Source organism: Juglans microcarpa x Juglans regia, chromosome 6D, assembly GCF_004785595.1.
Source record: "Juglans microcarpa x Juglans regia isolate MS1-56 chromosome 6D, Jm3101_v1.0, whole genome shotgun sequence".
NCBI lineage: Eukaryota > Viridiplantae > Streptophyta > Magnoliopsida > Fagales > Juglandaceae > Juglans > Juglans microcarpa x Juglans regia.
The window spans coordinates 1,374,406-1,389,837 of record NC_054604.1 but is presented as its reverse complement, the minus strand read 5'-3'; positions in this window follow the sequence as shown (position 1 = coordinate 1,389,837).

Sequence of the window (15,432 nt, the reverse complement as noted above, 5' to 3'; positions counted from 1 at the left end):
GCGTGCCAAACAGATTCAACCATGTCAACCTTATCTTCAAATTTAGCTTTGCAGTGCCTCTGCCAAAGCTTCCAAGATACCATCAAGAGGAGGAGACCAAAAACAGTTTGTAATTGAGAATACTTACCAGCACGACGGAATCAAAATTTTATTTGCTCTTGCCAATTTCGAAAAATACCCATATGCACCCCTAAATGAGTCGCTGCCAGGCGCCAAATTTGTCGAGCAAAGTCACCAATGCAAAGAACATGATTAAGATCTTCAATATGACCGGTGGCACAACAGTTACATTTAGAGGCAATGGGAAAACCTACCATTTAAATCTTCCTATCAAAACTCAAACAGTTTTTGGAGGCCTCCACATCATAATCGAGATTTTCTTAGGAAGGTGATTGTGCCAAATCCACTTAGCCCAAGGTAAAGGCGAAGCTCGGACTCTGATGCAATCTCAGGCACTTTTCATGGTAAACTTACCATGAGAGTCCTTCAACCAAAAGAAGAATATCTCACTCATTTTCAATGTGACACTCTTTAATCTTAAGCAAGGGGTTCTCAATCTCCGAGTAATGACCATGCTAAGGGCCCCCTTCCTCTCAATTGTCAAACCAAAAAGAAATATCACCATCTCTCACATTTTCAAGCCAGGAGAGATAAATGATTACCCCTAACATACTTAGCTCTAAAGAAATCAGCCCATAAGGAGTGACCCTTAATGAGACGTCAGGCAAGCTTTAAATGCAAAGCTTGTTGGATGTCTCCAAAATCTCGAATCCCCAGCCCCCCTTCATCAGTGGGTTGACATATATGTTTCCAAGCCACCCATTCTCTCTTACATTTTCCATCAGACTCACCCCAAAAGAAATAACTCGGGATCTTATTAAGAGCAGTGAGCACAACCTTAGGAAAGTGTAAAATAACTAGGAGATGAGTGACCATACTGGACAACACGTGCCTTAACAAAATAATTCTACCACCAGTAGAAAGCATTTTCATTTTCCATCTTGTTATTTTCTTTTTAACTTTTCCGAGTAGCTTACAAAAGTCAAAGGCCTTAAGTCTCCCAACCACAATAGGCACGCCCAAATATTTAAAAGGAAAATGACCTTCAGTAAAGCCAGTAATGTTGAATAAGGAGTTTTTCCTGAAAACTGGATTTTTTTTTTTTTTTTTGAAAAGTAGATAGCACTTTTCTCCTTATTAAGGACTTGACCCGACCAAATTTCGTAGGTAGTCAAAACCTGCATCAAACCTCTCATAGATCTCTTATTCTCATTAGCAAATATAATTTTATCATCAGCATATATGAGGTGGGAAATAAGAGGAGTACGTCTAGCTTGAGAAAAATGCCAAATTTTACCATTATCGAATGACTCTTTTAGGAGACGGGAAAGCATCTCTTGCATAATAATGAATAGGTAAGGCGAAAGTGAATCACCTTGCCGCAACCCACGTTCACCTTTAAAGAAACCCAAATGAGTGTCATTCATCATGATAGAGTACCAAGGCATAGAAATATACATTTTAATCAACTCACAAACATGCAAAGAGAAACCAAAAGAAGCCATGACATGAATAAGGAAGTCTCAATTAACTCTATCATAAGCCTTAGACATATCAAGATTGACTAAACATTACCACCATTTGAGTTTTTATGAATAGAGTGGACCATCTCCTGGGTTAAGCTAATGTTCTCAAAGATGCTACGACCAGGGATGAACGCCCCTTGCTCCTAAGAGATAATCTTAGAAAGCAAATTTGTCAGGCGATTCACAATAATCTTAGCACAAATCTTGTAAGTCACTGAGCAAAGACTAATAGGCCTGAATTTATCAAAAGTAGATAGCTTATCCACTTTAGGGATCAGAACAATAAAAAGAAGCAGTATAGAATCTGGGGATAGAACAAATTAGGAACAACTCAGAAATTGCTTCCAGTAAATCCTTCTTAACAATATCCCAATAGACTCTGAAAAAACCCGACCCAAAACCATTCGGGCCAGGACTACTATCAATAGGAATACTAAAAAGAGCATCATTTATTTCTTCAAGGGAATGGGCTCTACAAATCAACAAGTTATCATCACTATTAATCACTGGAGAAATCAAATCACTTAAATTAGGTAGATTGCAAGTGGTGCTTTGGCCCAAAAATTGTTGAAAATAGTCCACAGCAACATTATGAATATCCAAAGGGGTATTTAAAACAGTACCATCGGCCAAGCATATCTCATTAACTCTTTTTTGTTTCTTAGCGTTGAGAATAGCATGAAAAAATTTGGAATTTTGATCCCCATCTTTAAGCCAACTTTTCTTAACCATATGAGACAATCCAATATCCTCTCTACTCATCCAAGTTGATAATTCCAATTTAGATGCCAACAAATTATTCTCATCACTGTCATTAAAACAAATTTGAAGGCTATTTTACAGTCAAACAATACGTTGCTCTAAATCATTAATAAGGACCTGAGTCCTGCCAAACACACACTTATTCCACTCCCTTAAAGTCACCTTAACCTTTTTAAGTTTAAAAGAAAAAATTTCGAGCCCAGGACCAAACCCTTCTTGATTCCACACCCTCTCCACAGTACTAAGAAAATCCACATGATCAATCCACATAAACTAAAACCGAAAAGGATTAGGCCCATTCCTGAAAGGGTCCTCACCCATTTGGATTGCCAAAGGAGAGTGATCTGAGCTAGTGCGAGCCAGAACCTGGTAAAAAAACATTAGGAAAACAGTTAAGAAAATTAGAATCAATAAAGCATCTATCTAACCTGGCCCAGCTCCGAGCCAATCCGCCTTGGCCATTACTCCATGTCATCCTCGGACCTTTGAAGCACATATCCAGCATTCCATAAAAACTCATTCTCATCAGGTTTGCCATTGAATCTGATTTTCTTAAAACTTTTGCGAGGGAGTCTTGTGAGGTTGAAGGGGTCACGTACCATGTGTTCCAATGGTACCCTAAGTTTGATGAAAATCATGAATCACCCATGGTTTCAATATGGATTGTGTTGCCTAGTCTGCCACCAAACTACTACCATGAGCCATTCCTATGTAACATTACTCTACCACTTAGGCAGTTCATCCGAAGAGATAACAGCACAAGATGTGCAACACGCATAGATGACGCCTGAGTCTATATTAGTATGGACGTGTCTAAGCCTTCAATAGAGTCTGTTTGGATTGGAATGCCCTAGCTAGCTTGAATATATATTGACTTATTCTATTGCAGTTTTACACTACATATTTGTATAAGAACTCTTTTATTTTATTTTATTTTTCATCAAATATGTGGTGTATGGCTGTTGAAAATTATATATATATATATATATTATTAAAAAAAATCAAAATTATTAGGTCCTGCACACACATGACATGGCTATATATCCCCCAATCAACCACATATATAGATCAATAGATCTAAGCTTTTATCAATCTTGTGAACTGATCATGTGGAGGGATAAAATACTAAGTCCAAGGTTTGGCCCAACCCATCAGGCTATCAGTAGGGACAAAAAAAGAAAGGTGTAGGAGACAAGAAGGGACATGGAGCATGAAGATGTCAGGAGTCAGGAGGTGTCAAGGGGTCAAACACACATCAGTCAAGGGGCATCATATAAAAAGGGTATGTCCAAATGATTTGGGGGGTTCGACTTATTTCTTCTTCTTCTTCTTCTTCTTCAACCCCGGCAAGGAAAGCTCCAAAGGTATTTTCTTCTCCAACAAGTAAATCTTCAGCTTTCTTTGTACAGTAAGATATGAGGGACCATGAGTGATTGTAAACAAATACATTATAGTGGAAACTCCCCTCCCCAAACTTCTGCAGATGTAGACCTAGTACCGAACCACATAAATCTTTGTATCCATCTCTCTTTACTTTCATTACATTTATGTTCTATCCACTACTATGGACGTACGTACAAACACTGTACAAAAGTACCGGAACACTGTCGGGGGTTCTAAACAACACCGATCGAAGCCCAAGTCACTCCAGTGGGTCGGGAATTATTTTTTCTCTCCTTTCTACCTGTTGAACTATTTTTCACGTATCAACAGATCATCTTGTCAATCTTAGCTAGTTAGGATCATTTGTTTGCGTGCGCTTGATTATCATGGTGAAGCAAATGCATTAATTTGATGATCTAGGAAGGAGAGCATGAAGTTCCTTAAGGTACTGATAATCATGGGGTACTCATTATGCAGGAGACAATGGCTTGATTTTCTCCTTGGAGATTTTCTCAACATTCATCACCATCTAATTGCTTCCTAGCTAATGACAACTTGATCCGTTTCTTTTATTCTTTTTTTTTTAATATGTAGTTCCTTTTTATGATACATTAAATCTATTTTATAATAATAATACTTTTACAACCTAATGTACTACCATATCATGTATCGGTAGTTTGTGAGTTTATTTTTATGAAAATATTTATTTAGAATTAAAATATTTCTCTAAAACAATTCAATATTTTTCAAAACCAAAGTCTAAACTAAAATATGGTCAAACGTCAAAGATATTATTAGCTAGCTAGTTCAATTGCATATTTGCGTATTAATTGTCAGTCAATTACTTGCCTGTCTCTTTTTTTTTTTTTTTTTTTAGTTAAGAAAAAGAATAGGTTAGGTGCGTATGATCAGGACTAAATCTTATTCATCCTTAATTAAATGTTTTTGCAGTACTGATTGGTGGACATAAATGACTAGTAAACCGTAAATCGCTGAAGACATGGACCCATTCAAAAATTAGTTCATTTTCAAGAGGACGACATGATCTCATAATTATTTTAATTAAAGCCCTTGCTTACAGAAGAACATTCAATATTGACTTGAACTCTTGGGACCTACAGTTAATGATCTTTTTTCAGCAATTCATGTATTGATTAGTTTAGATGTCTTAAATCTTTTGGGTTAATTAGTTACAAAATCATTACTTAAGTTTTTACATTTTTACAAATCGATCGATACTACAGTTTTTAACTTTTTCATTAATATTGATACTTAAATTTTAAAAAATTTGTAATTATGTTCGTTTGGATAGTGAGTTAAGATGAGATGAGTTGAGATAAAAGTTGAATAAAATATTATTATAATATTATTTTTTACTATTACTATTGTTTTATAAATTGAAAAAATTAAATTGTTTATTGAATAATGCTACTTTGATACCTTATTTTGACACCTCATGTATTTTAATTTTTTTTAATTTTTTTTCTTTACTTAATAGTTAAAAAAGTGACTGTTAGTGTATTGATATTTTTTTATATTTTTTAAAAATGTTTCAAAATGATAAAAAAAATATGAATAAAAAAATTGAAAAAAAAAATGAAAATATGATTTTAGCCTAACGGTAACTTGCAGCGAGCTACTCTGAGTGGCAGAGTAGCACCACTCTTGCTTATTATATTTTTTGTGTGAATTTAAAAAAGTTATAATGATGAAATGAAATAAAACAATTTCACTATCCAAACTGGGTTGTATCCAAATGAAAGGTAAAAATGTTTTATTACATCTTATATCATCTCACTGCCCAAACTGCACTTAAGTATCTCAGTTAATTTTTTATTGACTTGTAACGTGACATTATTCCGTCACACATGTCATATATGCTACGTGACAATTATCCCGATAGTTTTTTAACAGAAATTGACAGAGGTACCTAGCTAATTGCGAGTTTGTGAAATTTCAGATCTCAATATTGCAAAAATTAAAAAACATGATCTTAAATTTTAAAAACTTTATCCAAAACTTTTACCTCTCTAATTACACCCATTATTTATATCACAAACCCGATCTCTTTCAAGAAAGATAATAGCCTAGCTCGTAGATAATATCATAGTTATACGAATCACTATTTGTTCTAAAAGTTTAAACTGATAGAAAGATATAGATTTAATAATTTATATTATATTATTCCTACTTACGTGTGGGCCACTCTCTTTCTATGAGTGGGTCAAATACGTAGAATATTTAATTAAACTGGATATAGTGTGGATTTTGGATTCGAACTCAAGAATTTTGTTTTGATACCATGTAAAATTACTATTTGTCTTAAAAATTTAAACCGGTGAAAATAGGTAAATTTAATTATTTGTATTATATTTTTAACAAGTTAGAATAGCTAGGAGCCGTCTCAGCTAGGCTTTTGCATTGCATTAGAGAATATATATTTACTTCATTAAGAAACAATCCAATATTGCAGGCTTGCTGCTCTCTGGTTTGACTACTACTGTCTTTTCAGGATGGAATGATGCCCAGACTACTACGTTTTTGTGATTATGTACATCTAAATGTTTTTTTGTTGCCCAGACTGCTTGATATATTATGTTGTTGACATGAGTTCGTTGCTTAATTGCTGTTACCAAGTAATATTGGTGCTCATGATGATCAACACTCTGCTGGTTTGATGCCGATCTTAATGACAAGTTGATATGATCAGTTTCATGTTGGATTAAGGTGCATGCATGCATATATACCAACAAATTACAATCATGTTTTTTGTTTTTTCGTTTTGAGTTCTTATTAATGCATGTGATAGTTGCTAAAATGAAGGAAACCAGCCTCGCATGCTGTACTTGAAACGCTGCCTTGATACATGCATATGTTTCTTTTTATTATATACACATGATCACATGTTACAATTATATTAATTAGCATGCCGAGGTATGATACGGAAATATACTTTGTAACGCCCCCATCCCGGACGTCCAGAGAGTTAGCGACTCTTAATATCTAATATCAACTTCAATAACACAACAATAAAATCCAAAAAATTTCATAAAATATTAATTCATTTACTCAACCCAAAAATCTATGTTCCTTCATAGGGACAACAAAAAAATTCTCAATAACATAAATTAAAACTCTCCAAAGATTCAAAAATATCCTTAATTCATCAAATCAAAATAACCGAAAATAAATCAATTTATTAACTACGACTCTCAAATAAGCACTTGTACCCTCAAGTACTTATTTCACTACGATCATCACACCTTGCTAAAACTTCCTACTGAACCATCAAAATTATCTGAAAAATATATGGAGATAAGGGGTGAGTTATCAACAACTCAGTAAGCAAGGAACATATGCTAGTATGTAAACATGAGCATTTTCACAGAGTTCAGAATGCAGAAACAAAACATTTCAGTTTCAATATGCAAATTTCAAAAATACATATTATCAGAAAATCAGAGCGACTTTTCAAACATTTTATATTCAGAAACCAACTTTTCATATTCATAGACTCCTTTGGCACAACATGACTGAACATCTTCATCTTATCATATCATATCAGAGCATCATATCAGAACAGAGATCATATTTAACTCCCATGATAGGGTTGTGCATTATGCGGAAGGTCAAGCAGAACATAAATCACCATGAATATCAAAGCGATTGCACTCAGAACAGAAATCCACTATTATATCACATGGTAGGGCCAAAGGTCACTATTATATCCCGTGACAGAGCCAGACGTTACTATTGTATCCTGTGACAGGGCCAAATGTCACTATTATATCCCGTGACAGGGCCACATATCAGAGCAAAATAAAATCAGAATCACATATCAGAATCAGAGTCAGAGTCAAAACATAATCAGAACATCGTGCCAAAGGTTTTTCAGATGCCAAATCATTCCAAGACAAAGTACTAAACAAATTTAGATCATTTCACATTTTTTCAAAAAAAATAGATTCAGAATATCTTCACGTCACATGCACAAATTATCAATTTTCATATTTGCTCATATTTTTCTGAGTTCAATAACAGAATGCAAAAAATAAGTTCATGTCTACACTAGTCATGCTAGAAAATATTTTATTCTTATACAGAATCTCATGAGCAATGCAAAACAAATAACTGAGATCGTTTAACATTTCTTTTCATAACACGACATGCACATTTTTCAAAATTGACCTCAGTCTATTTTATTTTTATGCAAAGTCTAGCATAGGAACTCCGCTTACCTAGACTTCTTAGCTTTTCAGAATTTTCTTCAAAAAATGTCGAGTCAACTGTAAATCGTCACCTATAAAATAATCACGTAATTTTGTAAATTTCCAATCAATCACAAATTTAAACCATTTGAGCCTAAGCTTCTAAAATGTCCATTTTAATTCTTCAATACCTAAAAAATTCTCATAACCTTAAAATATCCCTTAATTCTAAAATATCCTCTTTCTCTAAATTTCCTTGATATCAATCTACACTTAAGATAAGTACTAGTAAAAAATTCGTTAAATAAAAAACGAAATAGCTTTAATCATATTTAAAATGTTCAAAATAAAATTACACACTTACTGTAAAAATAACTTGCTACCAATAGTACAATTTAAAAAAATCCTATTTATTTTCTGTAAAATTTCTTATACATCCCACAATGACCACGTAAAAACAACTTTAATATAAACATAATTCCAAATTGAACCCATCCAATAATAAGGGCAATATTGTAATTTTTTATCAAAATAAAATGTAAAACTAAACTTTACATAGCCTCTGAAAGTTTGTAACACATAGCTATAACTTTACATAGCCTCTGAAAGTTTGTAACACATAGCTATAAGAAAGAAAAAATGTTTTCATGTGTTACGTAGTGCAACCGTTGGCGAGGCAGGGGCGCGGGATACTCACCGAGAAGGGAGGAGCTGCGTGAGGTGCGGCGAAGAAAGATGTTGTCCCGGCGGCGTCGTATTGAGAGAAAAAGTGACGAGTGAGAGAGAGAGATATGAGAGCACCAAGAAGGAGACGGAGAGCTCCTTACCGAGAGAGTTGCGTGCGGCTACAACCTGGGTGACTATCGATAGTGGCATGGCTAGGTGTGGCTGAGATGCTAGACTATAGGTTCCCTTTACACTGTGAAGGAGACGTCCGAAAGGGTTGGTAGCGCAAAAATTGTCATGCTTGGAGGAGCAACCAATTGCTCTGTTTTTAGGCCCCAAAACAAAGGAGTTTCAGTTCACTAAGCAGGTGGTTGTTCTCGACACTTTGGTGGTGGTGCAGTGGTAGAGAGAAATAGACAGCAAACACGAGGTGGCTCCAGTACTCTTAAGTGTTGTAGAACCGCCGTTGGTGACGGGTATATGTGCTGCCGGCTTGGGGTGTGTTTACGTGACCAAGGCGTGGAGGAGTTTTTGCAATGGGCTATCTTTCGGTGTTGGTGGTTTGTGGTGGAGGGAGTCTGGCTCACAGTTGATCTACTCCGAGGGTGGTGCAGAGACGGCTTGTGACGGTTAAAACGTAAGGCTTGGCTACGGCTTCGTGTGGGTTGTTTATGGCGTCGGTTTTACGTGGAGATGGAGGTTGGCGTCGAACAGGGAGAGGCTGGGTGATTCTTGTGGCTGATTGCAGTGACGGTAAAAAATGCAGTTTCCAAAAGCATGAGATATATGTATATATTTATTTGGGTGATATGAAAACCCTAGAGAAATGATAGACATGTACGGGTAGTATCGCAAGTGATGGGTGGGGAGTTGGAGATCAAAAAAAAAAAATGAGGGATTTTTAGGATTAAGAGGAACTGTGAAAACAATCTGCTCATGTGAAAATAATTTGCTGAGCGTTTAAACGTTGCGCTTTGCATCAAGTTGGGCTGGGTTTGACACTGGGCCAAGGTGTTACATACTTTGTGGCTTCTGCATAAATGCTGAGAGTAGAGACAGTAGAACTCACTTTTCAAGCGGTAGTTTCTTAGCTCGCTCCATTAATTGAGAAGGGAATTCTTTTAAGGCATTCCTCCCTCCCACTGCTTTTGATCAGTAGCTAATCTGGGATTTTAGGCAAAAATTAATATAGGCTGAGTTCTGGAATCATGCATATATAAGATCTCGATTCGAAAAGCACATCATGGTCACTAGCTATGCATGGTGGCTGTTAAGGACGTGGTTTGCACCCCAACATTTCCTATCGGTCACTTAAGATCAGAAAGCTTGATGTCTCGAAGTGCCAGAAAATGCATCCGATGCCTAAGTTAGTTTAGGCTTCAGATTGAGAAAAAAGGAGCATGAGTGAATAGTCCATCCTAGAATTGTACATATACTAAGACTTTTATACTTCCCTTGTCTGGTGGGTCATCTTTCTCCCTATGCATGGAATGTATGTCCTTGTTTTGGACAGTATGTCGTCTCATTTAATACAACAACCTCTGTCAGGGTGTCTTGATCCACGTTGAGTCTTTGTGTCTAGGAGCAACGTCTTATCGCATTTAATGCAGTACTCCCTGTTGGAGGCTCTCAACCCATTCCGGGCCTCTGCATCTAAGTGCGGCATCGTGTTGCATTTAATGCGGCCCTCTTGTCAGATATGAGATCTCGAATCGTATCTAGTTATTCAATGCGATGTGGCTGTAGACGTGCCCAAGTAGGGGTTGGCTCGTCCTTTCCCATGTTGGCCTGGGCCTTCTCCTTGCCATTTGTTGAGTCTTTTAACATTGGATTCTTAACTCTGATAATCGGACCAGGCCCAACCCAGCGAGAGATGAATGTGCCCTTTAGTGGCCATTGTTTTGAACTCGAAATACATTGTTCTCTCTCATTAATATTTTTAGGTTGTATATGCCATTTTAGAAAATATTTTGTTTCTCGTTTTTGCAGTAATTTTAATTCCGATTTGAGTCAGATTGTAGCAAAATTCCAAACTTAGTTCGCATCATGACTTTATCCAATAATTGGGCTTTTACTTCTTTGCACAGAATTTTCATAACACTGTTTTTTCTTCAACAATTAATATAAGCCCAACTTGTGGACTTGATCTTTGGGATGTATTGGATTTTTTCTTTGCTGAATTGCCTTTCTGCTTACTATTTTATGTTTTAAGTTGGAACAATTTAAGTGGTGTCAATCAAGGTTTTCACTGTCAGAAGTAGTTCTTAGTTTGACTTAAATGCATATTTAGCTCTTCTTAGTGGGTTTGTAAGGTTAAAGTCTTGTTGTTGAGTTCCATGCTTTGGTGGTTAATGACACTTCAATTTCTTCATATGCAGAAAATTAAAAGTTCACTGAAAATGAAAGAAGACAGATATATAGGGTAGTAGTTACTAAAATAAGATTTGAATTCATATTTCATACAACAAGGAGATAGAGTTGAAAGGTTTAATGAAGATAGAACAATTAAGAAAATAGGTGAGGAAGGAGCTTTGGCAACTAATTAAGCATATGCCTATCTATATATATTTCTCTAAATATGAGGATGCAAATTAAGGAATTACTGCCAGGACATCTTCTGGCTATTTATGACAATGTGCCTATCCATATGAGGGAGCACAGGCGATGCAAGCAAGCAGGAGAATGGCTGAGGAGGCGCCGTCCTCTTCAAGATTGGAGCTGCTTCTCTTGAACTTGCTTGATTTTCCTTTGTTGCACTGCATTATTTGCTTCTGCAACTGCTGCTGTGGAGGAGGCTGCTGCTGCTGCTTCCCCTTCATGGCTTCTTCTACTTTGGACACCATCTCTTATTATTTTCCCTCAAACCCGATTGCTATATCTATGGAGAATGCGTGTGTGAGAGAGAAGACAGCTTGTGCATGGGGAACAGCCATACATGCATCTCCTCCTTTTATAGCCTCCAGTAGTCCCAAAATGCCTTGGATACTCACATTTATCACTCTATTAGTAATTGCTATATCAATCAATTTAGTTGAGAAAACCAGAAAACTGCATTGTACAACTTGGCATCATGTCCATGTGAACTTTATATTCTTAGCACTGTCATCATAATAATCATATCATTATCGCTGCAGTCTTCTGTCAACAAGGCGCATTGGATTCTCTTTGAATGCCCCATCATTGATGAATTAGTTAGTATCTTCTTAGCTGGTATTAAGTTAGTTAATAGCTAGTGCTTCCCTTTGAAAATAGTCTCTCAAACATGCATAAAGATATACAAAAGTCTAATTGAGCAACCAACCACCATCATTATTAAGCAAAGCCAATGATTTGTTGATTGGATTTCTGTCAAAATTAAGTCAGAATATCCATGTTAAGATATAAATAAACAATAAAATGTATCTCTTTCCATTAGTTTAAAATTTTGGAATAAGTGATGATTACACATGATATCAGAGTAGAGGTCATAAATTCGAAACCTGACTCTACACTCTACTCTATTTAATCAAATATTTCACGTGTTGTACCACCTATTGAGGGAGAGCCTGATCCAAACGTGAGGGAGAGTATTAAGATATAAAATAAATTAAAAATCTACTTCTTCCCTGTGAAATCACCACTTGTCTCAAAAGTTTAAACTGATGGGAAGAAACATATTTTATTATCTATTTTATATCTTAACAATCCATGAAAAAAAAAAAAAAAAGATGAATCAAAGAGGAACAAACACAATGAAATGCTTTAATAAAAAAAAAGGAGGCTAAATTGTTATATATTGCAAATATATGCCCTAAGTTCTAACAGAGTTTACCCAGGTAGTCTTTGTCGTTACTGTGAGTGGTAGAGCCCTTCATGTGCAAAACCATGTGAACATGTGTCGATGTTCTCCTCCTCGCCTAGCCTGAGATACTCTGACCCGCCTCCGCAGGAACTAAACGTTGTTTTATATTCTCCAATTATCCATAGCCCGAAATTTATTATATTTTTTTTTTTCTAGCTTTTCCTTAATATTCTTAATAATCACATTAGGTCTGCTCTAAACTCCAGTTTTATCTCTCATTGGCTTCTAAAACATCATTGTTTTCGAGGTTCACAGATACTTTTGATATTTTGAAGTGTGCAGTGCATGCATGTTCCGTGTAAAACTAAACTTGGTGGTGGATGTTTTTGAGTGTAACAGTAAACTAGCAGGTAGAGGTACATCCCCTTTTGTTTACTTCGGCAGGATTAACGTGCCTTTGGACCCCAAATGAATGAACCATCAAGGTGCATGGGGGACAGCCATACGTGCATCCAAATCAATATACTGAGTAGATCTAAAACAACTTCATTTTCAGATTTCGAAACAAGCATTGTCAAAGAAAAAATTAAAAGGACATGAATTTGTCTTTTCAAGCGTGCTTGTGAATAGTTTCCACGAAACCTCTTGTTGAAATTGCACACAATTCAAGTGTTCAAGAGCCGTTTGCAACTAGGAAATGAACTGGAGATGTCCATGAATAGATTCACCATTAACACATGGAGTAGATGTACATGCATTAGAAACGTGAAAGGAGGGGGCTGGAAAGAGGGAGAATGATCTGATTTTTTGGAGATAACAAGTCTAGGAAGAGGGAATGCAGACCAAGCATTAATTGATGTTTGCTGGGAGTGTAAATTATCTTTCAACAGCAAGGTGCCAAGCTTGATAAGCTCATGACTGACCTTTGTTCTTATTGAAACAGACAAGCAATGTGAGTATAGAGAGCATGAACCCATAATTCTGAGCATGCAGGGCCATGGTTTTAGAAAATGGGATGTTGGGCATTCAGATAACAAGTCTTTTCGGTCAGTTTGACCCTTGCACAGATTTCATGGAGAACTTCATTGACCCTGTTAATGAACTCAAGTCCATTAGATTCCATTATAATTGAGATTTTTGTTCATTACATGGTGAATCTTTCTCCATTATAGGGCCCCAAATTCCATTCAGCCTTACACACTAGATACCTTGGATTGATCCTTGCATATTGGCACAGTTTGGTTGGCTTCCTGGCTCTAGGATTATTGATACAGACCTTACCCAAGCTTCTCAACAATCTTAAGCTGATTGTCTTGCTTTGTTTACCTCAACTTGGGCATCTACACTCCCAAAAACTGAAAAAATTGAATCATTTCGTGCCATTCTACAGAGAATTTGTCTGCATAAGTTTATCCTATATGAGTATTTCCTTTTTATTTTTTTTTTATACATTTGGGGAGGGATTTCGAATCCAAGACCTCCATTTTGGAGGCTAAGAATTTATGTTAATATAAGGTATAGGTTGATAAATATTTATAAAAGAGTAATTGATATAATTCATCTTTGATTTAATCATCTTTAATCATGCCGACTGATGTGACACAATTTAAATAATTTTATAGGTAATCTATGCAGATTGAAAAGCCTTAAAAAAAAACTACAGTGCACTCTTCGATAGAAGGCATGGCCCACTAATTCACACAGCCTCAAATTAAAGGATTTGTGTTAGGAATCTAATCTGGCCAGTGGTTACCATTCAAGTATAAGGAGACTCGTTTTCCATATCACAGATTTCATGTCTCTCATATTAAAGGGAGAGAGAGGGAGAGAGGGAGAGAGAGAGATGAATTTCTATTCAACGGCTAGCCTGTTGAGCACGTTGGCCAGCTCAATACACTAAGCAGTGCACAGAGAGTACAGATGGATTACAAGACTCCAGTGAACATTTAGCAATGAGCAATGATGATTATCTTAATTTTGCTCATATTAAAGTATTAAAAAGAAAGTTATCATTTTCTATGTAAGAACATGCCTTGAATAAAAACTTTAGTCGGATCTGACAAAGGTATCGTTTGGATTCGAAGATGAGTTGAGATGAATTGAGATGGATTGTGAATAGTAGTAAGATGAGTTATAAATAATAGTGAGATTTGTAAGTTAAAGTTGATGAATAATAATAAATAATAGTGAAATAAATTGAAATGAGTTGAGATAACTTACGAATATAAATTGAGCCAAAAATGAAAGGAAAACGACAAAGACCTATCTTGCATTAGAGCTTTAGGACTTGTCCTGAATCTGATGCATGAACACTTGAGCTTGGTCTTATCCAAACCTAAAGACATCTGTCTCAACTTTAAAGGCTTTGAGCAGTGAATTCGGCTGGCTTGGGTCCATGGACTCCATTTCAAAATAGAAATATTTTGTTTAGGGAAATTACTAATTTTTAACAAATTTTCTTCTTATAATAACCAGAATAAATAAAAGTTTTGGATTTATTCTAAAATTTTGGCCTTACACTTGGTAGAGTCACATGTGCAACATCTGTGAGTGGGTCCACGGTATGTGATATGGATGTAGATGCAGTGATGTTGGCTCCTTGGTAGTTCGGATCATAGTTTTGAATTCCGTTCTATTTCAGTATAGTACCTGTTATATTACACATTCTTATTCCGTTTTGTTCCAAATTTCAAAACTATTTTAATGGAAATTTTGTAATTTTCTTAAGCTTGAACGACACTTTTGTAAATTTCAAATCTAAATAACATTAATGTAATTTTAAAACCTAAAAGACATTTATATAATTTAAGTCTTTTTAAACTTTAAATATGTACCCTTATTCTCTTTTTTTAAGGCTACGTTTGATTGAGTAGTGGGGTTATCTCAGATGATCTGTGAATAGTAATGAAAAAATATTGAATAGTAATAAAAATTAATGATAAAATATTGAGATGACTCCACTATCTAAACGCATCCTAAATCTCATTATTTTTAATAATTTATTTGCTATTTTATTATTTTTTTTTCTCAATTCAATTTTGTAATT